Here is a 26,962-nt window from a genome sequence, read left to right on the forward strand (position 1 = left end):
TGGTGGCACCCAAAGGTGTTCTCAGTGCAGCTCTGGTGCTGATCTGTGGTGATGAAAGGGAGACAAAACTCGGATTGCATCCTACACAGAAAGATATTCCTTCCTGAGTGGAAATGCAGAGTTTCAGTTGCTTAAATCCCACAGTTATTGCCTTCCAGCCATGAAATTTCCTCCTGAACGTTCTTCCCACATGATGTGTGCTGTCAGGAGCTTCTGAATTCCTGCAGAAGAGACCTAACAGGCACAAAATAACAGGGAGCCTTAGCTGCCATTTATTTAGTATTTGAGGGATCATTACCAAAGCGGGGACGACGTTACACTTATTTTAAACAGGAAATGCAAATGAAAACAAAGGAATATCGTGCCAGAAGGAGCTGGAGTTTGGTGGATTTGCAATTCAGAGCAGGTAAAAGGAAGGTCTGGCTTCACTTGAACAGAGCAGAGCTGAATCTGTCTCTGAGCTGCTGCCAGGATTTTTTCCATCTGAAATCGTGAGGTGCCTCATTGGCACCCTTGAAAAGCTCTGGGAGAGGCAGAGGTTGGAAATGTCACAGAAGTACCAAGTGCATTGGTACAAATCACAAAAATAGATGTTCTCCATCATGAAAGAGAGGGGAGGTGGGAAGCAGGATGGTCTGAGAGAAACTGTGGATATCTGGGTCTGCTGCTGACCTCGGGAGGGAAGTGGGGGATGTTGGCTCAGGGGTTTGACTCAAAGACCAAGCTGGAATGTCTTATTCTATACTGGCATTTTTTAAATCTAGTCAAAACAAGGACAGCTGTCCTAAAGGTGGTGATCTGGATTTTGGCAGGGAATGAGGATCATTGTGTGGAGTTTTTCCTTTGCTTATCATACACATTATTGTTATCTAGAAGCGTTATCCCTTTAAAAAAACAACGGCAACAAATAAGTATGAAAAATCCTCAGGGTGGCAACTTGTGAAGTGTGGACTCCTTAATCCTTCAGCAGGAATTTTCTGCTGTGAAACTCTTGCATTTCATTTTGCTGGCAGGGAGAGAGGACCATATGTGTGGTTCAGGTATGTGCGAGGGAGCTGCGAGTTCTGCTCGGCTGCAGAGCTCAGTAACCACACGGAGGCTTCAGTGGTTTCATTTGTGACTTAAGGAGTGTGAAAATAGAATTGCTGCCTTATTTCGGGGTGTGTTTGAGTCCTGAGCTGCACTGGTGTGACACAGCCTGGGGTGGCCTTGGAATGGTGGTGATTTGGGAGCCACATCCTGTGGGAAACTCCATTCCATGGGAAACCCCATTCCATGGGAAACCTCATCCCATGGGAAATGAATCCCTATGGGAAACCTCATCCTATGGGAAATGAATCCCTATGGGAAACCTCATCCTATGGAAAACCTCATCCTATGGGAAACAAAACCCCATTCCATGGGAAACCCCTCAGGTGTGCAGGAACATGGGAAGAAGGATCCCAACCCCCCTAGCAGAGCTGCTCTCTGCTCCCAGGGTGGGTTTTTGAACAAAAACCTTGCAGCAGAGTTAGAAAATCTGTATTTTTTTCTCTGCACATCCCCCTGTAATATCCATAACATCCATAATGTGCACAATGTACCTGAGTGGCTCAGCAGCTGTGCACAGCTGGGGACCTTTCTTGGGGACAGGACTGAGCCCAGTCTGCATTACTGGGATCCAAATATATAAATACATATAAATATATATAAAAATATAAAAATGCATAAAACCCCAGGACATCAGGAAATGGATTATCTCCTTCATATGGAGAAGGCTGTGTCTCTCTGAGATCCATCAAGGAACCCTGAGCTGCCAGAAAGTCATCAGGAGGGTATGGAATGTCAGGAGAAGGTGCAGGCTGGCTGAGCCTGGGATGTGCAGTGAGGGGTGAATTCATGGAGCTGGACAGGCAGTGCCCTGGGGGGAATGAGGAACCAGGAGAAGCTGGCTGGGCTGTGTCTGCTCACCTGGGGACAGCCCTGGGAGCTGGGGACATCCCCAGAGCTCACCCAGAGCCACTCCTGCCCTGGGGACAGGCAGCCAGGCTGGGGAGTTCTGAGCATCTCAGATCCCCTGATCATCATGGAATTTATCCTGACTGGAGACCCTCTGGCCATTCCTGAGCTCCAGCAATCCATAATGAATCCAGCAGCTGGAAAAGAGAAACTCTTAGCCTGGTGGGGAAAACACAGAGAAGCAGCAGTTCCAAAAAAGGAATAATGAATGGCAATTTGCTAATTATTCATGGCTCTGGATCATCCAGTGGTGTTGGTTTTGGTGGGAAGTGTTTGAAGTTGGGATCCTCCTGGAGCAGCTGCACATTCCCTAATATTGCTAGGAATCCTATAAATAACTGGGCTGGTAAGGGGCACCTTTCTTAAAGCCTTGCAATCCCCAGGGAGCCTCCTTGTCCTTTGCCAACAGTTGCCAAGGAAATTGCTCCTTTAAATGACCCAGAGGTGTCTCTGATGCCCAGGTTTGTTCTGGCACAGGGAGGGAGGGCAGTGCCATGGGGGATCGCTGTGCCTGCTGCAGCTCTGGGCTCCCTGACCCCACATCTCCCCTGGGATTTATTCCTGTGGGATTTGTCCCCGTGGGATTTCTCCCCATGGAATTTCTCCCCATGGAATTTCTCCCCATGGGGTTTCTCCCTGTGGGATTTCTCCCTCGTTTCCCAGGCTGGGTTCAGCAGGAATTTCCGTCGATTTAACGGCTGTGCCAGCGCTGCTTGGGTCGTGTCTGTTCACACAGCTCAGCGTCGTTGTTAAACTCAGCAGTTTCATTTTATTGACTGAGAAATCATATCTCAGTGTCTTGGGAGATGTGACAGGTTTCTGCTCAGTTTTAGCTCGATAGCTGCGCCTGGCCCACCAAATCTGACATTTCTAGAGAGAAATACACTCTCCAGGGAAATTCCCTCTGTGTCCACAGTTTCTGCTGTTGTCCAATTACCTAGGAAAGATTTTGCTATTTTATCTCTCAAAGACTGGCCTGGAAAGCAAATCACATTTCAATTTGCATAGTTCTGCCTCAGCCAGGCAGGCTGGTCAACATCAAAAAATACAATATAAAAAGTGTGTGTAGGTATAGATATATTCATAAACCAAAATGAAAATTGCTGTACTCATTAGGAGCTGACTGAAAACCTTCTGCAGAGGACAGGTATTGATTTGAGGAGGTTTGGATCAAGGCCAAGGTGTGCTGGAGCCATCACTGTGCAGAGAGCTGGTGCTGCTCACCTCATCTCCCTACATCACCACAGTCCTGCCCTGGGGGTGCAGGCACTGCCCTCAGCCCCTCCAGCTCCTCCTGGGCCTGCAGAGAAATCTCTCCCTCCATATCTCTGGCATGGACAGGGATCAGAGCTGAAATCCCTTCTAGGAAATTCCCAGTGCTTTTTAATGGGGTGATCACACACCTGAGCCTTGGAGCTTCCTCTGCCTCCTGATCAGGGGTTTGGGACATCCTGGCCACAGCCAGAGGGTTCCTGGCTGTCCTTCAGAAAGCCAAGCCACCTCTTTGCCCAGAGCACAGCCCCTCTGGGAGCTCAGGAGCTCCAGGCTTCACCTCTTCCCTCATCATCCCAGGAGGATTCTGCTCTTTCTCCCCTCTGCCTTCACTGGGGGCATTTCTGACCCCAAGCCTTGGGTTTGCTTCCCACGTCCGAGTTGTGCCAACAGGACTGGCTGCCCCAGGAGAGGAGATCCTGCTCCATGGACAGCCAGCTCCCCAAACCCTGGGTCAGAGGAGCAGGGTTTAAAATTCCTCACAAATGTGGGAGTTGGTGCCACGGGAAGCCTGCTGGAGATCCAGGTGCGTTTGAAAGGAGGGATGATGTTCCTGAAGGAAAACAGCTCAGAAAATTCCAGCCATCCCCAGTGGGATTCAGACAGAGTGAGAACTCTCCTTGTCTCCTCAGCCAGGTGAAAAGCAGAACTTCCCTGCCATGCCAGGGAGATTCCAGAGCAGATTGCTGAGACAGCCAGGAGCTCAGCGCCTCCAACCCATATATCCACAGAGAATTAGACAAATGGCCAAATCCCTTATTTCTGTGAGTCGTAATCATTGTGTTAAACGTTGGCTTTGAGCTCCTTCCATATGGATGCCAACTGCTGCTCCAGGTAACAATTACCGAGAGTTATGGAGGAATTTTCTCTGAATCCATTTTCCAGCTTGAGCTTTATGATGAGTTATGTGACAATAAGTGACTGAGATGGGATGAGGCAGAAATAACCTGTTGGAGCAAGGCCGGCAACACGAGCTTCTCCTTGACATTTAGCAGAAATTTAAAGGCCTGAGAGTGGGTCAGGGGAAAATCAAACAAAAATCAGAGGAAAGCCCAGGGCTCTTTGCTGTGGGGTTTTGCTGATGTTGCCCCCATGCCCTGTTTTGTTCCATTGGTGTTTATATTCACAAATTTCCCATAATTGTGAATTAGAGATACACATATACATATATATGTATGTGAGTCAAATCTTACATGTAATTATATATATTATATATATAGTCATGTATATATAATTATGTATATAATTGTGAATTTTATTATAATATAAACTGTGAATTATAGTCACAGTTTACCCACAGCTCCCAGGTTCAGACTCATCTTCTCACCCACCTGGGTGAATCAGAGGGGTTGAAGTGTGGCCAAATCTTCATCTCAAGTACCAGTTAATTATCATAAAATCATGGAATATCCTGAGTTGGGAGAGACCCACAGGGATCACTGATCCACCTCCTCCCCCAGTCCCACCCTGTCCCTGAAAGCATTGTCCAATGATTGAAACATTCCAGATCATCCCTGGAATTTCAACATCAGGCTGAGGAGCAGCAGTGCTCAGAGCTGGAACTTGAGTTTCTTCTCCCAGAGTCAAAAACCTTGAAGAAAATGAAAGAAAACTGAAAACCCAAAGAATACAAATGGGACAAAGATAAGATGTGCTGTAAACAGCACTATAAACAATGATATAAATATATTTTACAGCTCACTCTGGAACACAGACTTCAGCTTGGCCTCCAGACTTTGGGAGGATGGGGGGAGGAGGATCAGGGAGGAGTGATGGGAAAGAGAGGCTGAAGCAATCCCCAGGTGAGGAGATGGGAGATGAACAGCAATTACAGCCTATCCTGGGCAGGAAAGTGGGTTATTGGAATACTGGCGAGGCTGCAGAAGGTGCATTAGGAAGTTTTCTCATAACACAAACCCAGGAGAGTCACTCACTCTGATCAGTGGTGAATTTTAAACCCAATGCAAAGCACTCCTTCATTAGAAGATTATTAAATGTAGAAGTTATTTTCATATCAAGTTGTGGAGGCCGAAGCTCAGGGGGCTTTAAAAAGGAATTAGATATTGATCAAGGATATCCAGAGTTTTCAGAGAGATCCGAAAACAGATTTTAAACCCAAGACTTTGATATTTAAGCAAATAATTCTACAGCTTGGAAAATTCCAAAATGGAAATAATTTCCCAGATCAGTTTGGGGTTAATTTACAAAAGTAGTTGCATAAATGCAAACATTTATCTGTAGAGTGTGTGTGGTTCTATGGAGTCCAGTGTTTGTAATTTAGAAATTACCAAAAAACACAGAGAGATGGTGTTTCCACAGCTTCCACTGCATCTTCCTGGCAGCTGCTGTGTGCTCCTGAGTGTCTGGACCCTCTGTGAGCTGAAGAAAAAGGGATAAAAAATAAATAAACTTTTTTTTCTGGCTTCAAGGAAGCTAAAAATAACTTCAGAGGTTTGAAAACAAGAGGTTTGCAGTGAGCCCAGACCACAAGCACTAATTAACCTCTGTGCTGAACCGCAGGAGCAACAAAAAGCTGAGGAACCTCAACGAGCCTCAGAAATCAAGAACTCAATTACTGTTATCCTTAATTCCACCTCCAGGTTTCTGTGTGGAGATTTGGGCTGGATTTACAATAATAAATTGAGCATAAAAGCTTTCCCTTCTCAGGGCTCTTCCAAAGCTCGTGTGGAAAGCGAGGCTTTGATTTGTGATATCAGAACTATTCACACAGAAAGGCCTGTAATGAGTTCTTCAGAAACTTCCTTTTTTTCCCCCCAACATATCTAGAGTAACAAAGCTGATTTCTTGACTTTTAAGTGTTCTGCTATGAAGCACCTCCAGCAATAATCTGAATTTTGCTGTGGAGAAAGGTGCTGTTCCTGTAGAGATCATTTCTTATAAATTGGTCTGTAAGAAGATACTCAGCTTTTTAGGCTCGGCAATATTTAGATTTACTGACTTCATTCAAAAATAAGACACCAACCTGAGAACTGCAGCATTTAAATTCTGCTAATTTATGCAGCTAAAATTATATTCCAAGAAAAAAAAAAAGGTTTTAAATTACTGGGGATGCGAGGAAGAAAGGAGAAAATCTCATGGATTAGCAAATCTCGTGCCCTATCACGATGCAGCAGCTTTAATTGGGTCAATAAAATGTCCGTATTTCCTCAGCCCTTTTTCCGAGGGTTGTGCGGAGCTGTCCAGGGTGCTGCAAACCCATGTGGAAATGCCCGCAGGAGTGGGAAAACCAGAGTCAGGATCAAACCTGGCTTGTCTGAATCGAAGGGGACAGAAATGCTTTTAAAAATGTCATTTTCACGGCCAGAGGTAGTTCTGTGCATTTTATTCAGCTTCTTCATCAAGGTAATTTAATTTATTCATCTTAATCAAGCCTTGAGTTTCGGAAAGAGGCTCCTGCTAATACCAGAGCAGAATGTTGTGTAAAGAATGTCTGGTTTCGAGAAGAACTATTGATTAGTGACTGAATGTTGATTGTTTTTGCCCCTGGATGCCTGGCAGTGCCCAAGGCGGGTTGGACAGGGCTTGGAGCAGCCTGGGACAGTGGGAGGTGTCCCTGTCGAGGCAGGGGTGGCTCTGAGTGCTCTGGGGACACTTTTGTTCCTTGGGATGGGATTGTCCTGCAGGAGAAGCAGCAGCTTGGCTTTGGTCTGGGCAGAGCTGTCCTTGGGTTGGATCTGAGCTTCTGAGCTGAGACCAAATATTGTTTCTGTAATATTTGAAGTGTCCCTGCCTTGGCCAGGAGGTGTGCAGCTGTACCAGCAGCCGTGGGTGTGTGAGGTGTGTGAAGAGCACACGAGGGGTTTGTTTTGTCCCCTGCCTGTGCCTGGAGCTGCTGTCCTGCAGGCTGGTGGTGACAAACTCCCCGAGCTCAGCTCTCCCCAGGCACAGATGCGTTTCCCCCCTGAGGCTCTCACCCTGCCTGGTTCCCCAGCTCAGCCTGGCGCTGCTCATCCCCTGCTCTGCCTGCTTTCCAGGACACATCTGGGCCGAGGGGAGGCAGCTGTGCTTCCCTGTGACTCATGTGGAGCTGCAGTAATCCACATTAAGGTTCATTGTTGTGCTCCTGTTTTCCTCCACCTTGCAGCACTAGTGGTTCTGCTTCACCTGGAAAGCTCAAAGTTTGGGACCCCAGGATGGGTCAGGCTGGAAGGGACCACAGTGGCTCCTCTGGTGCCACCTCCCTACTCCTGCAAGGCCATCCCAGAGCACAGGGCACAGGATTGTGTCCCAACCATTCTGGAATATCCCCAGGGAGGAAACTCCAGCCCCTCCCTGGTCTCTGTTCAGGGCTCAGGCACTGCCCAGGGAAGAACTTGTGCCTCCTGTGCAGTGGAGCTCCCTGGGCTCAGTCCCTGCCGTTCCTCTGGTGCCATTGGTGCCCCTGAGCAGAGCCTGGCCCTGTCTGACCCTCCCTGCACACAGGGACACCCAGGGCTGAGGCTCCTCTGGAGGCTGAGCAGCCCCAGCTCCCTCAGCCTTCCCTGGGCACCGAGGTGCTCCAGGCCTTCCTCATCTCCTCATCTCCGCTGGCCCTGCAGGGAGCTGCTGTGCTGCTGTGTGAGGATCCAGAGCTGCACACAGCGCTGCAGGTGTGCCTCACGGGCCGGGCAGAGCGGCAGGATCATCTGCTCCTCCTTAAACTCTAACTCCATCTTAATTAATCTCCTTTCACAGAAATCGCAGTCATTTCATGAATCTCATCATGACATGGGCACATCTCCCGTGTAATTTATAGAGATTGTAATGATTCATTTGATAGGCATTGTCTGTGGATTTCGGCTCGTCAGGGATCAGCAGAGCTATAATTACACAGTAATTACTAAATAAGTTATTCACAAATTGCTGTGCCAGTGAAAGCAAATACCACCGAGTTGAAGAGTTTCCAGTTCTGGGCACGTGTTGGATCAGTGTGAGGGGTTGGGGTTTGCTCTGAGCACGGTGGGGATGCAGGGATGGCCTGGGACACCTCCTGGTGGCAGTGGCTGCTGTCCTGCTCAGAGCTGTCCCTGCAGCAGCAGCAGGAGGCTGTTTGCTGGGGACAAACCTTGGCTTCCCCTCAGGGGAGCATCTCCTGGGCTGCCCCAAAGCACCATGAACCCCAAATCCCACCAGGAGCATCTCTTGGGCCACAAATGGAGCACAAACCCTGGCAGTTTGGGTACCTGAAGTTGGTGTGCATCTTTCCCAGTCAGCTCCTCGTGCCCAAGCTGCTGCTCTGCTGTAACTCAGGCTGGTTCCTCTGGTTTCTTCTGCTTTCCTGGTAAACGTGGTGATGAGTTCCCAGTGCCAGAGGGCAGGGATGGATGGGATGTTGGGAAGGAATTGTTGCCTGGGAGGTGGAGAGGAGCTGGGATGGAATTCCCAGAGAAGCTGTGGTGCCCCTGGATCCGTGGCAGTGTCCAAGGCCAGGCTGGACATTGGAGCAGCCTGGGACAGCAGAAGGTGGCACTGGGTGGCATTTAAGGTCCTTCCACCCCAGCCCAGTGTGGGGCTGTGTGAGTTGCTGGGTCACCTGCTGCAGCTGGCACTTGTCCTGAGCCCTTGTCCCACAGCCTGGGGGCTCCCAGCACTGCCTGAACTGTGCCAGATGTGCCTCTCAGTCCCCAGGACTTCCACCTTCCCAGGTGTCCCCTGGAGCATCCCGAATGTACATTGTGCCTTATTTATTTCCAGAAATATTGTGCAGATTTCAGGAGTGACCTCTGAGAACAGGAATATCATTACTGGGAGTCAGAGCAGTGCTAATCATACGTTTCTGAGCAGGAAAATGCTAACAGATTTCCAGATCTGCATTATTCATGAGCTTCCATTTATCCATATGAATGAAAGCCCAAGCTCAAAGGACACAGCCAACTTTGTCACTTGCTCTTCATTTTCTTATGGTCTCAACAGCTGTAAAAACCATTAAAGCAGCAGTTTTCCCTGGGAAAATGTGAAATGGGGAATAAGGACTAGTGAGCAAATAGTGTTTATCCTTTAGAACACTGTAACTTGAACAGCCAGACCAAAGCATTGTCTTTCATGTCCCTTTGGTGACACAGAGATATCCAAATGTATGACATTCTGTGGGTTTCTCTCTCTGCTTGGCCTGGCTTTGTCCCCCAGGTGTCCCCCAAGGTGACACTGCACGGGGAGTGGGGCAGGCTGGGGACCTGCCTTGGATCCCTGCCCTGAGGGAAGGTCATGCTCACAGCAGCAGGGTTGGATGTCCCAAACTAAAATGTTCTTTTTTCTCTTCCATGAGCACAGACATTCCTTCATCTCTGTCCATTTTATTTAAAAACAAGCAATTTGTTTTAATCTTAGACTAGTTTGGGGTGGGATGATCTCAAAACCCATCCAGTGCCACCCCAGGGACATCTTCCACCATGCCAGCTGCTCCAGGCTCTGTCCAGCCTGGCCTGGGACACTGCAGGGACCAGGGACAGCCAGGACAGCCAGGACAGCCACAGGACAGCCACAGCTCCAGGCTTTGTCCTTAACCCCATTGCTGTTTCCAAGTTTTGTTTCTCAGGGGTTCCTCCAGGCCCAGGAGGGGTGTGAGTGCTGAGAGTCCTTCTGCAGCCCAGCAAGATCTCACTGCTCACATTTACCCTGTTTTTTTTTGTGTGTTTTTTGGGTTTTTGGTGGTTTGTTTTGTTCTCCAAACCTGATCAAATTCATTTTTCCTTTAGTAGATTTTTTTGAGGTTCCTTCTGCAACCTAGAAAGATCTCACTGCTCACATTTATCCTCCAAACCTGATCAAATTCGTTATTCTTTTAGTAGATTTTTTGAGGCTCCTTCTGCAGCCCAGCAAGATCTCGCTGCTCACAGTTATTTTCCAAATCTGATCAAACTCATTATTCTTTCAGTAGATTATTTTTCCCCTTGAAATGTGTTGCACTTTTTCATTTTTTAATAGTTTAGTGTAGTAAATACTGATGCAAAGATGTGCCCTGGCATAAGTGGGTATATATATATATATATTTTTTTTTTTTAATATATATATTCAAAAAGTGGCCTGTAAATGAATGTGTGCTTTTGCCAAGATCCATTTGCTAAGGAAAAAATCCCTGATTTATTCATTTATTCAAAATACAGGCAGTCCTGTGAAAGGTAAAGCCTTCAGCATGTACCAGTGTTTTATAGATGTGGAATTGTTGTGAGAGTGAGGATGGAAGCTGCATAATTTACTGCCAAGATAATCAAATCTGCGACCTTTAATTAAAATATTATTTTGGATGTTTTTAATTAAAATATAAATTTGTCTGTTGCTGGTTCACACACACACATAGCACCACCCCTCACACTGAAATTAAATTAAATTGAATTTAACTAAATTAAATTAAACTCCATTTTCTCACACCATAAAATCGTCCATCCTACATAAAACACGATGGTTCACTCCAGAACTTATTAAAAAATAAATAAATAAAAAATCCATTAGTAAATTCAGGCATTAAAACGATATGTTTAGCATCTTCCTCTGCCTTTCTGTAAGAAAATCAAACTTCTAGAATTTAAGTGAAATTTGAAATTCATCCCAGCTAACAAGTCTGGGACTCAGGGCTGGAAACCACAGATTGGAGGCTCTTAAAAATTACCTTCCCCTGGATTTCTCTTACATCAGGGCACAAAAATGTGGTTTTCTACAGCCTTAAAATTTATGAATATTTCTTGAGAAACATTATCAAGCAAAACAACCAGCTGGAGGTGTGAAAGATGGAGTGAGAAAACTCCTTGGCAATTTCAGGCCTCAAACTTCAAGTTCACAATTGTGATTTTTTTAACGTCTCACCGGCGTTGAGCTATGAAATATTTATCATCCTGTAATAAAAGAATAAACCCTCTAAATAAAATAAACCATTACGAGGCAATTAAGGTGTAATAACTCAAACCTGCAGAAAAGCTCTAATTGTAATTGCAAAATATTAAGGGTGAGGGAAAGACTCAGAATGAATGAAGGTCACGTCTCTGCCCCATCCACTCACAGTTTCCATCCCAAAGATTTATTATGAAATGTTTTTTCCATTTCTCGTGGAACTCAGGCTTTGGCTTCCCTAGGCTTAAAGCCCTCGATTTCACAATAAATCATTAATCTTTAACAAAGCTGATGAAGCCTGGGGGAGATTATCTTAAATAAGCCCAGTTAATTATCAAAGGTCATAAATTGAAGCAGTTATGAGGGTTTTTTTTTTAATTAACTAATGAGTTGGTATTTAACTGCCAGTTGTGTTTTGGTGCAGTTATTGATTCCTCCAAGTCGAAATATCAAAGTCAAACCATTTCACTGATGCAGATTGAAATGAAAGAAGTTTTTTGTGTTCTCCAGCTGGGAAATGTTCTCCTTGGGACAATCCCACCCCGGGAGAGTTGTCCAAATGCTCCTGGAGCTCTGCTGGGTTTGGGAATGTCACCATTCCCTGGAGAGCCTGGGCAGTGCCCAGCAGCCTCTGGGGGAAGAACCTCACCCTGATCTCCTCCCTTGGCAAATCCCTGAGGAGTGACAGAGACCAAAGCCAGGGCTGCAGAAAGCAATGAAACATTTCAGTTTCTGTTCACTGGAAAGCCAGCTGGCTTTTCCGCCACTGGAATAGTGAAAAACACTGAGAATTGTACTTTATATTGCTTTTTCCTCCCAAACCCAGAGTGTAGGTGTGGCTTTACTCACAGTAAAGCACATTTTTCATTTTTATAACCTGGTGTCTCTCTAACAGCTTGAATTGTCCCAAACACAGCAGTTTGGTTCTGGAGCAGCTGCAGAGTGACAAGATAAGGTACCATTGTAACAAAAATTGGGATTAATAGCTACAACTCTAGCCCTGGTCCTGGGATTGTGGGGGTGCTGAGCTGCTGCTGGGAGAGAGAGAACTGGGAAAGAGCATTGGCAGTGGAGGGTTTGAATGGAGAGGTGATGGGAATCTCATGGGCTGGGCTGGGAGCTGGAGCAGGAATGGAGCAGGGATGGATGGAGGGAGGGAGGGATGGATGGATGGATGGATGGATGGATGAGAGATGGATGGATGATGGATAGATGGATGGATGGATGGATGGATGGAAGGATGGATGAGGGAAGGATGGAAGAGGGATGGATGGATTTCCCTGGGAGGCAGAGTCTCTCCCCTCCTGGCTGCCCTGCTGCAGACACAGGCTGCACTCACCACTCTTCCCTCACTGAGCTCCCTGTGCTCTCTCGGGATGCAAGGCTGGGCTGGCTGTGCAGAGGCTGTGCCAGGAGCTCACTGGGGTCAGTGGCTCTAATCCCCACACTGCAGGCTGCTCCCTCGGGCAATCCCTTCCCAAACTCATCGAGTTTCCTCCTCACTGGAGGTTCATTTCCAGTGTTATTTCTGTGAGCACAGCAGGGCTGCAGAGCTGCAGCTCCACCCTGGATTTCAGAAGGAATCCTGCCTGAGTTTGTCCCCTTTGCTCGAGCAAACAGGGCTGATGAATCACTGCCTTCCTAATCACACACAAGGAGATTTGCTGGGCAAACAATTACAAGCAATTGGCCTCTAGTCAACCAAGAGCCAGGGTTTATTTACTTGCTTGTTTTTACCTGCCTGCATCCTCTACCAGCTCCTTCCAGTTCCTATTTTTCAAAGCCTTGGGTGCCAGGAAGCTGCAGGTGGGTCCTGCCCTCCTCCAGCACGTCTGTAATTCTCAGTCCTGCTGTCCCTGCTGTCCTCCCCTGCCTAGGAATTTACTGCTGTTTTGACAATTTTATGTGCAAACATATTTAAATCCCTCTGACCTCAGCCTCCTGAGCTGATTGAATTTTGCTTTGACTTTGGTCTGGCAATTTCCATTTCCATGTTTTTATGCAGAACGCTGGTGTTTCAGCTGGTGATAAAACTGAGACAAAAATAGGTTTGGGTGCATGTTGAATTCCCCTGCCCCACCTCTGGGAGCAGAGAGGCTCTCATTTCTCCCGAGGTACCTTATTCCCTCACTCATGGTTTAATGGACATGGTGGTGTTTGATGTGGATTGATGATCTTGGAGATCTCTTCCAACCTTAATGATTCCCTGATTTCTGGGGTCAGCAGTGATTTCCACAGGTTTGCTGTGGTTTCCTTTCCAAGCTGCTCTTCTGGCTTTCCCAGACATGGTTTTTTTGCAGCCAATTCCTTTTGTTCTCTGTGATTTGCCTCTTTGTGCCTTTCATGGGGTGCTTTCCCATTTTGATAAGAGGTTTGCTCTGCCAGCTCTTTCCTGCCTGGGATCAGAGAGGAATTTCTAGATCCAATTTCTGTGCTTTGGGTAAAAGGCAGCACTAAACATCCTTGATATCCAACCTCACTTCCTTGCCCAGCTCTCTTTAGTGCTTCTATTCTCCAGAGGTTTCTCTTTGGAGGATTAGAGCTGCAGTTATAAATCTGTGGGGTTTTATTCTCCCACTCCATTCAAACCCCCCAGCTGCTGGGTTATCCCTGGTGTTACATCCAGCTCATCACCACCAACCAAAACTGATTGTAGGAGAATGTTGAGCTTTATTCTCCCCATGCCAAGGTGGCAGAGTTTCCTGCACACACATTTCCCCCGACAGAGCTGAGCTGCCATGCCAGGAGCTGGCAGAGAGTTTCCCTGCTGCACCAGGGCAGGTTGAGCTTGGATATCAGGATATCAGGAAAAGTCTCCTCACTGACAAGTTCAGGCTGGGAAGTCAATCAGGAGTTGGGGGAATTGGAGTATTTAGAGCTGGGCAGAAATCCCCAGTTTTCCAGGTATGTTTGACACCCTGGGATGCTGTGCCACCATCCCTATGCCCAGAACATTCCTGGTTCTGTATTTTTGAGCCCAGTCTGATTTAACTCCCAAACTGATTTTTGCTGTCCTGCTCCCCAGCAGAGGTGGCTCTGCAGGACACACAGAGCTGCACACACAGCACCAGCTCTGCCCCAGGAGCTGCTGGCAACTCGCTGCTCTTCCTCCGCTTTGGGAAACAAAATTCAGCTCGAGCAGAATTCCCCATGCAGCCACAGCAATGGCACAGAAAGTTTCCATTAGACTTGCAGATTTGTTTTTCCCACCAGCACCCTTGGAAACCTGAGCAGTGCTGATAGAGCAGGATTGGGGTCTCAGGAAAGTGAAGCACAGCTAGTGCCACCCTCTCCCACACATCCTGCCTCCCGGTGCTCCTGGGGAGGCACTAATGGCTTCAATTTGAATGAAGCAGCCTAGCGTGCTTCTGCAAAACCAGCTGGTTTTGTCTTCTCTCCACAGACCTGAACGTTTCCATGAATAAAGATTCGCAAAGAGTTTAAGAACTCGAAACTAGGAATAGATCCGTCTCTCCAATGCCTTGATCTAATAATGTATTTAAAAATGAGATTTTTTGCCAGAATAATACATGAAATCACCGCCTTCGCTTCCAGCCCCAGTGCTGGCAGGGATCTGTGACTTTATGCTACCTTAAGCACCTATAATTAAGTCTAGATCCAATGTTTCCCAAGGAGACACGATCCCAGCACACTCCCTGCTGGTTTGGGGAGGATATTTTGCTTTTTAATGAAATATTGTACTCACTGAGTGTGTTAATTCGCCTGATTGTTGGAGAGAATGGTGTTAATCTGCAGCAAGAGGAACTTGCAGGAATCTGCAGGCACGAGGGTTGACTCCTAAATTCCAAGAAAAAGATGCTGTTAATTTAAGGTAGCCAGAAAAATCATTTTGTCATCTGTTGCACAGCACATTTGAGCTAGGTTGATATTTATCCATGAGGAGCAGAGTGCAGTTGCTCAGAACATGAAGATTTGGGAGAAATTTAAGAGCACTAAATCCAATTATTGTCCTACTTATAAAACAGCCATCAAAAACCAAATTGAGGAAATCTCGATAAGTTTTTGTTTTCTCTGAGCTTCTCTTGATTAGCTTTTGTTTCTCCCCAGTTCCTGTTTCTCCTGCTGCAGTCAGGGTTGTTTTGTCCAGGAGCACAACCTGACTGAGGAACATTTTTGCCTGGGAACATTTTTTGGGCTGCTTTCCCTGTTCCTGGTGCTGAGCTCCAGCAGCTCCTCTCACCTGGGGACAATCCCTGCTGTCCCCTGCAGCATCCCCGAGCCCAGCAGGCTCTCTGGGTCCTGGCAGAGGTGCCAGCCAGGCCCTCCCTGCCCTGAGAAGGCAGATTTGGGGTTTCCAGCAGTGATCCAAACCCCACAATGCATCATTGTGTGTCCTTCCCCATTTCCCAATCCACACCAGCATTACAAAATCCACAATTGCTTCCAGCTCAGGCATCTCTGGAATCAATCTGCTGTTTCATGGTTGTGTATTTCTGGGTAATTCTGCTTTTTGTCTGTTAAATACACTGGGAAAAGCCTTGTTTGCACCTCGGCCAGTGGAGCAGAGGTTTGGAGCACAATGCAGCCCCAGAGTGTCCTCAGTATCCTCCCTGGTGCTCCCTGGAGCTCCCTGCCCATCCCTGGATGGAGAGCATCTCCCACATGGAGAGCACCTTCATCTCCTTCCCTTCCCAGATCCACAGGGGAAACCCTGAGGGATATTTGGGAATGCTCTGCTGGATCTGTCTGCCCACAGCACTGCCCACTGCAGCCACCCTGCTCGGGGTGGGAAACCTCAGTGTGGCACCTGAACCCCTCTGCATGCTGAAGGTGTCACCAGCCCCGTGGACTTCATTGTCAATTAAGTGTAACGCAGCTCAAATTGCATTTTCCTTCCAGAGCGTGCTTTGGGTTCAGCAGCACCACAGTGTGCTTGGCAAGGTGGTGGATAATTGCTTTTAAGGTTGGGAACATTCATCTGCATTAGCAGAAGTTTAGCAATTGGGTAAAGAAACTCCATAACTTTTTATTTGGGAAAATATTTGTCTGTTATTTCACTCGGACTCGTGTTTGCACAGAATTAACCTGAAAAGCTATTGTGGGTGGAAAAAAACCCTCAAAAACTGGCCAGGAGCTGCTGTGTGCTCAGCCATTCCCTGCACATCCCTGCTTGTCAACTGGCTCCCATTTTTTTTCATTAGTTTCTTGTTATAGTCAAGATATGGTCAATGATCTTTTGAGCTCGGTAATTTTGTTAAACCTTTTTTATGAGGAGTATTGAATTGCTGCATTGAGGTGGGAGCTTGCTTCCGTGCAAGATTAATTGGGACTGCTATTTCATTTTGCATAGCACTATTCAAAGCTAATAAAAAGGCCCAGAATAATGAATTCCAAAGTCAAATTATAATGAAAAGCCACAGGTGATTGTTTCATTAGGCTGGATGCAGGAGAACTGTGTCTTCTCTTAACTTTGCCTGTTTGTATTGGTTGCCCTGGGGGAAGTAAACAACTTCCAAATGGGTTTGATGTTTCTGAGAAATGTTTTCTTCTGGAAAGGCTTCAATAATTAAAAAGATGTGCCTTCTTAAAAGTTCACTGAAGCACAAAACTATCGCTTTAAAACATCCTTTGTTCAAAACTGTTACCTTGACTCATATTCATGGGAGGAAATTGCCTTCACCCAAGTGAGCAAACCCCTTCCCTCAGCCAGGTTTCAGTGCCTCCCTGGAGACATGGTCTGGAGTCTGAGAATTCCAGGGGCAGAAAAATTGGCCCTTTGGGAGTGTGATGGCCCTGCTGGTGTGCACAGAACGTAGGGAAATGAAGGAAACCCCAAATAAAACTGTGCTGTCTCTTGCATGACTGTTTGCTGTCTCATTCTGTACTTGTCTTCCATGTGTGATTAACTCCCAAATGTTCTCTTTTTTTTTTTTTTTTTTTTTTTTGTTTCCTTTTCCCTTTTTGTAGAAATTATTGAGCCTACTACCTCTAGTCGTGTCTCAAGCCCAGGTCAGTATCCCTACATCCCCTCAGGAGGGTTGGGACCTTCAGGGCCTCATTGCCATCAGTGTCCCCGTGGTAGTGCTCCACTGTCCCTGCTGTCCTTGTGCTCCCATCGGTGTGTTTTCCCTCCAGGCTTTGTGTTGTGTCCTTTTCTCCCTGTTTTGAGCAGCTTTTCCTGCATCCCTGTCCCTCCATGGGTCTCTCCCATCCCGGTGGGGCTGTGCAGGGCTCTGCTCCATGGGGGAAATTCCCTGCTCTGGAATCACCTCACCTGGGAGTCTTTGCCCAAAGCTGTGAATGTGGATGTTGGTTTGAGGATTTGCAGGTTTCCTGCTGTCTCATTGCTGACTGACTGTGGGGTGGAGCTGCTCGAGGTGCTCCTGGTGCCAGGAGGGGTTTGTGGGGAGCTCAGTGCCTCCCCTGGTGCCTGGAGGGTGTTAGCAGCTCCTGAAGGGTTGTGGTGCTTCCCTGCTTTCTTGGGGATTTCCTGGTGCTGCTCCCCAGCAGGACACCCTCAGGGAGCTGGTCATGGAATAACAGAATGGTTTGGGTTGGGAGGGACAGCAAAGCCACCCAGTGCCACCCCTGCCATGGCAGGGACACCTTCTGCTGTCCCAGGCTGCTCCAACCTGGCCTTGGACATTCCAGGGATCCAGGGGCAGCCACAGCTTCTCTGGGAATTCCATCCCAGCCCCTCCCCAGCCTCCCAGGGAACAATTCCTTCCCAATATCCCAGCTGGGAGACAAATACAAGCAGAACTTCCCTCTGGCAAAACCTACAGGAGAAGTGCACTTTTATTTCCTAACTGAGATTAAAAAATTGGAAGGACTGCGCCAGAAAGCCACAGGAACTGAGGTGATTAAAGCAAGCAGATAAAAATGCAGGTTGAACCAAGGGCTGCAGAAGCAAAACCAGGTGGTTCCACCAGCCTCAGACTTACAGGAGTAGGAAAACAAGTGTTTGAATCATCAGTGCTTTCATTAAAGGGCTTAGGGAGGGCAAAGTTGGGGTCACCTGGGGTGCAGAGGTGCTGCTTCCCTGCCTTCCCCAGGCTGGGGGAGCTTCCCAAAGCTCTCATCTCCTTTAGGGCAGGGATTGTGCTGTGTCTCTGTATCCTTTAGGGCCATGTCTCTATATCCTCTAGGGTCATATCTCCATGTCCTTTAGGGCTGTGTCTCCATCTCCTTTAGGGTCACATCTCATCTCTTTTAGGGTCACATCTCATCTCCATCCCCTTTAGGGCAGGGACTGTTTGCCTCCATCCAAACCCCCAGCCTGGGATGGGGACTGCACTGCAAAAAGCTGATAGTGCTTGCAATATCAGTCCCCATCCTTGGGCTTTTCCACAGTTGCTTTGGACTGCCAAGCAGTCGAAAACAAGCTGAGGAATTATTTTTAGGGTTAGCAGAAGCTGAGAAGAAGGAAAGAGTTGCTCGTGTAAAGTGGTGATAGGAGAACCTCACTCCGTGTGCTGTGGTTTGGAATTCCTGGGGTTTGCAATCCCTGAGAAAGTTCCCTCAGCCTGGTCCTGTTCTGAGCTCTGCCCAGGGCAGGAGCATCATGCTGGCTGCACTTGGGATGCTCTCCAGTGCCAGTTTTGGGTTCAGTCTCCAGCAGTGAGCTCTCCAGCAGAGACACAGTCATTCCTCACTTTCAAAAACTGCTGTTCGAGTAACGCAGCCTTGAGATGTGTTTGAGTTCTTGTCTGCAGAGATTGGCACCAAGTGAGCAAAATTATCTGTGTTTTTGGGAGCAGGTGGGGGAATGGAAGGGAATAGAGTCCTTTAATAATGATCCCTCTCTTTAATAATGATCCCTCTCTTTAATAATGATCCCTCTCTTTAATAATGATCCCTCTCTTAATTCTGAAAGCATGGCATGCAATAGAGCTTTTTCCAAACATGAAATTGAGAATATGAAAACCTCTGAACACAACACAGGAAAAATTTTAAAAATCATTGAAGTTGCAATAGTTATGAAACTACACAAGATAATCCAACTTTAAATGACCAAGGAAAGGACTCTGAGGTCAGTTTGTAATTGAAAACCAACATCTGTTCTGCTGAAAGACAACTGAAAGCGGGGAGAGGGTTTAAAGAAAATTCTCCAAATGGTTAGAAATTGAGTATTGAGTCTTTGCTCTGGGAAATGAGCCCTGGTGCCAGCAGTGACATTGCACTGCACTGTTCTGTTTGCCTTCCCTAATTAAATGACACTGTGATAGTCCCTCCACTTGGCTAATTTTAGCCTGGTAAATAGCTGGGTGATGCCAGAGCTGTTGTTACCAAGTTATTCAGCTGCAAAAATGAAAAACTTCCCAGGGGGTCAGGAACTGAGTCCCTCGTGGGCTGCAGCATCAGCAGCCAAGGCAGAAGGTTGGGAAATGGTGGCAGAAAACCTGGATTATTTCTCCACAGCTGCTTCTGACAGACAAATTAGATTTATCATAAATCCCAGGATGGTTTGGGCTGGAAGGCACCTTAAAATCATCTCATTCCAGCCCCTGCCATGAGCAGGGATAACATTTCTGACTTCGTTTCAAGTTCTCCCAGGAGGTTTTGGCCACAGAGTCCTCTGGACCTGCCTGCCTGCCCCTCTTCCCTCACTCAGGAGTACAAAACATGGATAATCTGTAGCAATTCGTTTTTTCCTTGTGTCTCACATCAGCCAGAAGAAGCAGCATCAGCCTCCTTCCTGCTCAATCAAGGCTCTGCAGCTAATTAGCTAATTACCACCATCCTTTAGCACTTCAGTGCAGCTTCAGAGGATGTTTTGCTGCTGGAAGGATACAAATCACACAAATCCTCTGTAGGGTTTCAGTACTGAGCCAAAGGTTGTGAAAACACCCCAGAGTGAGTCAATCTCTACCTGCAGGTGGGTGAGGGAGAGTTGGAGGTCAAAACTCTCCCAGAAATGAAGGGAAAAATGGAAACAGAAATGAAGGGAAACCACTGATGGGATGTTTGATGTTCCATCATCTCTGGTTGAGTTTCCCTGGATCTTCCTTAAAGACCAAACTGGGAATTTACTCTGCAGAAAGTGAGGAATCTGCAGCAATCCTGGAGAACTTTCAGGATTCCCAACAGCAGGGGAAAAACCATTTAAAACATTTTTAATTCCCAAAAGCATCGCCGCGTTGGAGAGCCCTGGTGACACTTTTGGGCATGGCTCTGCTGGAGCCTTTTGCTGTACATCTGGGGATTTGCTTTCCTAATTTGCAGTGACGACGCTCCAAGCATGTAGAATTAGCTGCAAAAAGTGCCCAAATTGGGGCCACGGTTGGTGTCTGTTCTGTCAGCCAGCGCCAGGAGCTGCAGCTCCTTACAAATCTTTCCTCCTGCAGCATAATTAGTTCACAGGTGGTGCCTTGGAAAGCCTTTGAAGATGTTGCTGAATTCTTAACGCTGACTAAACAAGTAACTGTGACAGGTCAGAGAGAATAATTGAGGAATCTTCTTTAATTAATGATTTCACATCTTAGGAGGCACTTTCATAAAAATTGGAGCTGCGGAGAGAGAAGGACCTCGAGTTATTTAATTTTCTCAGGAACAAAAGCGTGTGTTTAAATGAGCACTTGGGCAGGTTGGACAACTCCTTGAACTTCACTTGCTTCTCCCTGCTCTGCCTTTCTGCATATCTAACACCTTTAATATGCCAGAAACCCAAATAATACCTCATTTCAAGCAGGCTGTTGGTTTCATGGGGAAAGCTGCCAACCCCTCCAGTTTTTCTCTTCTTCTGCAGTTGCAAATCCCATTTAAATTAGTCAATGGTTTTGTGTAAGGAGAATCTAGAGGGTTGGGCTCTGAATTTCAGAGTTTGCAGTGCTCTTTCTTGCTGTTAGCTCTGTCTGTTGGTGAGGGAAGCTCCACGTTCCTGCAGCTGGAGGGCTTTGAATGAGAACAGGAGACATCAGTGCAGCAAACTGGAGCAGGGAAGAGCCCTGGGGCAAAAACCAGAGCCAGTTGTGCTAAATCAGCCAACAGCCAACTGCTCTTCCTCTTCCCTGTCTGTGGAATTCCTTCCAAAATGCTCAAGGGTTGTTGAAAAGATGAAAAGATGATCCAGTCATGAAAAGATGATCCAGATTTTGGGGAACTGATCCTGGATCTTTGCAAGTTTAACTTCTAAATCCTGTCAGGAGCAGATGGGTGTTGGTTCTGAGAGTTTTTGGTGATGTTTGGTGGCTCCTTTGGTGCATCCCAAATACCCCAAATACCCCAAATACCCCAAATACCCCAAATCCTTCCCAGGAAGGAAGGCAGAGTCCCCCAGGCTGCCCCATCTCCACCAGCTGATGACAAATTCCCCTCCAGCACTCAGACCACCAGAGGTTCTTTTGCCCCAGGCAAGGGATATAAAAGTGGATATAAGGTTACCAAGTCTCGCTGTGAGTAGTTTGGCATCAAACAGGCGAATATCTCTGAAGAGAAAATATCAATCTATTAGACCTCCTTGTTAATTAGCTGAAAGCTTTGTGTTCAGAGCACACCATGGGCTTTGCTGCTGCACTTCAGAGCCCAGGCAGGTGTGAAACTCCCTGTGCCAGGAGAAGCTATTTCTGTGTTCAGCCAGCTCAGTGCACCTGCACTGTTAATTCTGTGTTTCTGTGGGAAACCAGGCTGGGAGCACTGGGAATTAGATCCTGTGGGAAATCTCTCCTTTCCTTTCCTTTCCTTTCCTTTCCTTTCCTTTCCTTTCCTTTCCTTTCCTTTCCTTTCCTTTCCTTTCCTTCCCTTCCCTTCCCTTCCCTTCCCTTCCCTTCCCTTCCCTTCCCTTCCCTTCCCTTCCCTTCCCTTCCCTTCCCTTCCCTTCCCTTCCCTTCCCTTCCCTTCCCTTCCCTTCCCTTCCCTTCCCTTCCCTTCCCTCTCTCCCCCAAAAGCCCAGCAGCCCATGGGATCTCATTCCCAGCACTCCCAGCAGTGCAGATGTAATTCCCAAAAAGCCAGTGTTCAGCACTGCCTCTCAGCACTGCACTCACCTGCTGCAGAAGGGTGAGCTCTGTGTTTGTAAATCATCCCGTGAAGGTGCATTTGCCCAGAGAATGTGTGGAATTAGGTAAACATTTCTGTTTAAGCCCAGCGAGTGTCTCAGGGTGTGTTTGGTGACATTCAGCATGTTCAGAGCCTGCATCATCACCCAGCAGACTGTTTGAACACACTAAATCATATTATTCCCTGCTTGCTCAAGAGATGCATTATTTAATATCAAAAGAGCTGCTTTCTATCAGCTGAAAAAAAGGAGTAGAACTGGGTCGTTTTTAGTCCATTGATTCCCACTCTCTAAGCCAGTATGCAAAATACAAGGATGTTTTTTTCCTGATACTGTACTGCCTACAAGGCTTCTGTCAGTGGGGATTTCAATATTAATGAGTTTCCCCACGAATGTGAGAAGCCCACTTAGGAGGAGAAGCTGCTCTGAGAATCCTGAATATTTTACAATATCAGGCATGGATCAGTTGGCTGAAATCTCCCATTTTAACCCAGGAGTGCTTCTGAGAGCTGCCAGGAGAGCAGAGCAGGGCCAGGTGTGAAATGGCTTCTGGAGGCTGCGGGGAGGGTGCAGGATGTGGAAGGTGGAGAGATGCTCAACCTGCTGCTGCTGCTTTCTCCTGCTGCATTTCCAGCACCAGGATGAGCCACATCCCGAATTCCCTGGGCAGCCTGGGGTTCATCCCATCCCTGAGGGATGCTCTCCCTCTGTGGAATTCTCAGCCCCAAGGGATCAGCTCATTGCTGCTGGGGGTTTATCAATATCCAGATTGATTTCTGTTCCTGTGGATGGGATTGGTATTTGTCAGGTGTGAGTTTGTTGTGTGCAGGAATTTCAGCATGGAAACCTTGGGAACATGGGGAGAGCTCTTCCCAGCATAGCTTGAACTTCTCACAGCTCATGGGGTTTCCAAATACAGATATTCACAGAATCATGGGTATCCTGAGCTGGAAGGAGCCACAGGGATCATTGATCCAACTGCTGCCCTGCACAGGACAATCCCAAAATCCCACCCTGGGCATCCCTGGCAGTGCTGTCCAAACCCTCCTGCAGCTCTGGCAGCCTTGGGAAAATTCCCATTCCCTGGGGATCTGTCCAGTGCCCAGCACCCTCTGGGGAAGAACCTTTCCCAAAATCCACCCCAACCCTCCCTGGCCCAGCTCCAGCTGCTCCCTTGTTCTCTGCTCAACCTATTCTCACCTTCCACGAGATTGAGACAAATCCCAGCTCTGACTGAGCGAAGGGAAGCAGGAGATTCCAGCATGTGATTCACCAGCAGGAAGAGAGCAGTCCGTGTTTTTATTTATCACAGAAGGGAATGTTTTAAGTGAAGGTTTGATCAGCCAGAACTGGCTGACTACAGGGATTGTAGAGGAATAAATATGCATATATCCATCTCGATGAGATGGGTGGCCATGTGCAGAGATTTGAAATGTATATAGAGCTATGTACCCAGAGCTCCAGGAGGGCCCAGCTCTGCGTGGAATTTGGAGGAGCCTAGAGCTACAGCTGGCAGGGAAGGATCTGACAAACTTGGCTTGTCGAGGGAGGGAAGGCTTGGGGGATTAGGGGACTTGTCAGAAAAAGCCTGTTTGAAAACTCCATGAATATGTCAGTTTTAAAGAAATTCAAATAAAGGCCTGTTGAGTTTTGAGTGGGGAAAAAAAAATATATATTGGCATCCCTCCAGGCTCCCCATCTCATTCCAGGCAACACTTCTTATTTTTTTGTCTTTTCCCTGTCTGAATTTCACACCAAATGGAAATTTCAGTTCCATGCCAGCTGCATTTAGAGTATCTGCACAACATGGACATTTTGATGGAGTTGCCAACAATATTTCCAGCCAGGGATGGAAAACAACATCCCAGGATGATACAGGATCAGCCATTTCCTCACTCTCAACCTGATGTTTAAATGCTTTGCTGCCTCTTTTCCTTTCCCTCACTAAAATCAGGTGCAAAGCCAAAGCTACCCAGGTGGATTTCAAGCTGCTTTTGGTCCTTTGAACTTTCCAGATGAGCTCTTAAATTGTCACCAGGCAACCCAAGAAAGGCTGAATGTGGGTTTTCTACCTAAAATCCCCCAGTAAGAAACTTAACAAATGAAGTAGTTATCCTCCTATTCTAATTATCTCCCCTAAATGAGACTACAGCCTGGTTTACACAAACATATGCCAGAGAGTTCTGTCCAAGGTTGGAGCCTCTAGTTCTGAGATTGTATGAATGTTTGGTCTTTTCACTTTGCAAGACCCCAAATTAGGCTAAATATCAGACTACAAGAGTTATAAACACATAGGGCTAAGGTACAAGGAGTGTTTGTGAAGGGTACAGGGAGAGGAAAAGGGTATAAAAATGTATAAAAAGGGTATAAAAAGGACAAAAAACCATCAGGCATCACCCTGGGGTGTGGGATTGCACATCCACAGTCAGAAACGAGTTTCTCCAGGAGCAGGGGATCCTCACAGAGGCAGTGACAGATCCAGGGTTTGCTCCTCTGGGCAGAGAGAGTTCATTCAAACCTGCAGGACTCGCTGTGCAGGTGGAAGGGAACACTGAGCAGCTCAAGCCAGCTTGCCATTTCCTGCTCCATCAATCCAGAGTGGCTAACGAGCAGAATTCCCTTTAGCTGGTTCTGTGCTCTGGCACCTGCTCCTCTTCACGATTTTCAGGAAGTCCAGATTTTAGCGGAGCCTCTGAATGCACAGAACAGCGTGGAGCCAGCTGATTAAAATTTTAAAGACGCTTTTCATTAAGATGGAAGTTGTGTGAAATATTTTCCCCGTTTTCAGCTGCTGAGTCAGAGATTTCCATAAGAAAAAGCTGCTGGCATGAGGCAGCGGAAGATTAACTCAATAACTGAGTGGCAGCTCCTCTCTCCCTCCCACCCACTGCACATTGAACCGTCCTGGGGTGACGTTGGGTGACATTGGGACATTCAGTGGCGTGAAATGATTGGCCTTGGCGTCTTTTGTCCTCCTCGTTTTCGAGGTCTGTTTTTTGATTCAGCTTTGCATTTCCCCCTCAATCATCTCCCACAATGGCAGAGCTGCCTCTCTGGGAGAAAAGAGAATTGCTGGGATTTGCCCTTCTCTGCTCTGCTCTCGCTGATTGCTCTGGAATGATTGTCTCCCGTTCAGCCTCCCTGCTCGACAGCACAAAACCACCCAGGAGGAGTTTTCTGCCAAAGGCAGGCAGCTCAGGGAACAACTGGGTTTTGAAAGCTGGAGAGCATGTTCAGTGGAACGAACTGGGTGGGGATTTTCCAACAGGAAAGCAGGGAGTTGTTTGAATAATCCACAGGAAGCTGTCAAAGCAAAGAACTCTGGGCAGAGGGAATTTGCAGGAACAAGCAATGCCTGCCTTGCTGGGTGTGAGGATTCCAAACCTGCAGCCTGCTGGGCCTTTCCCTCCCACGTTGCACTGTTCATTGAGTGCTTCATTTTCCCAGAATCACAGAGTATCCTGAGCTGGAAGAAACCCACAGGGATCAGCTCCTAGCAGCTCTGTTGTGTTTGACAAAGAGGTGGCAATGCCACCCTGGTCAGTTCCCAATTCCTCCAATTCCCAATCAGGTTTTGGAGGAATTTGAAGGATTTCAGTATTTAAGGGTTATGCATGGTACAAACTAGGAGAAAATAATTGGGTTTGAGGCAAAAATGTGTCTTTCTGCATCCCCTCTCTGGCTTCCCAAAGGCACCAAAATATTGTGCTAATTGGTAGAGATTTTCAAAGCCATGACTCCTAGCAGAACCTGCATGCCTAAAGCTCCCAGCCAGCTTTGAAAATACTCCACTATTGGGGCTTTTCTCTCTCTTCTGTGTAATAACATATGCAAAGCTGAGCCATAATGTCTCCAAAATCCTCGGGATTAAGCTGAAAAGCGAGTGGGGAAGGCTGGGGAATGAAAAGCTTCCTGATGCAAAATCCTCCAGCAGCAGGAAAAGCTGCAGGGAGCAGCAGCAGCCAGGAAGGGTGAGGGGATCTGAAAGGAATCCCAGCAGAAATCCAACCCCAAATGGCTCTGGGAAAGGGGAGTTCATTCCCCTCATCCACAGCAAGCTGCAAAAGCTCAGAGTGCTGCTGCAATCCCAAAGAATTCATCCGAGGGAGCAATGAATGAAGATAAAAGGGATCACAGAACCAGGGAATGGCCTGGGTTGGGAGGGACTTGAAATAAATCCCATCCATCCCACCCCTGCCATGGCAGGGACAATTTCTGCTCTGTCAGGCTGCTCCAGCCTGGCCTTGGACACTCCAGGGATCCAGGGGCAGCCACAGCTGCTCTGGGAATTCCATCCCAGCCCTCCCCATTCTTACAAAATATCCAGGTTAAAGGGAGGAAATATCAAAGTACTTTGAGAAAAAGAAAATCTGCTCGTTCATGAAAAGTGACAAATACTTAAATATTCACCTTTTCTGTATGTTTTGTGGTTGGATTTATGTGATGTTTGCTAAGAGCTCACAAGTGGTGACCCCCAGGGCTGGAGCAGCAGACAGAGGAGGATGTGTGTGAAATCCATGGGAAATCCATGAAATCCGTGGATGAAATCCATGCTTACCTCAGTGCTGTATAATGTGCATTTAAAAGCTATTTAAATTTATAGGAATGAGGATGGATAGGCACAGAGAGGAGAGTAAGAGCTACACAGCTACAAAGACAATTAAAATAAAGCATGGCTTTTGGAATCAGGCAAGAGCTGTGGTTAGTGAGCCTCACTTTCTGTGGGAATCAGCATCCTGTGCTTGTGGAGAGCTGCAGGCAGCAAAAAGGCATTTGTGCAGCTGAGTAACAGCAGCTACAGGTGGCATTTGCACAGGGAAAAGGCAGAGGGAGGTGTTGGAAGGGAAAACAGTCTGTTCCCAAGTGCTGCAGGGAGGAGGGGGGGCTGCACCCCAAGTTAAATACATGGTA

General features: G+C 47.2%; 1 protein-coding gene across 2 annotated transcripts in view; it reads left to right on the forward strand.

The window, feature by feature from the left end:
• NEGR1 (neuronal growth regulator 1) overlaps positions 1 to 26,962 on the forward strand; it is a 166,612-nt gene that overhangs the window by 128,538 nt on the left and 11,112 nt on the right. The window lies entirely within an intron of this gene.

Source organism: Lichenostomus cassidix, chromosome 8, assembly GCF_008360975.1.
Source record: "Lichenostomus cassidix isolate B80296 chromosome 8, HeHo_3.0, whole genome shotgun sequence".
Classification (NCBI taxonomy): domain Eukaryota; kingdom Metazoa; phylum Chordata; class Aves; order Passeriformes; family Meliphagidae; genus Lichenostomus; species Lichenostomus cassidix.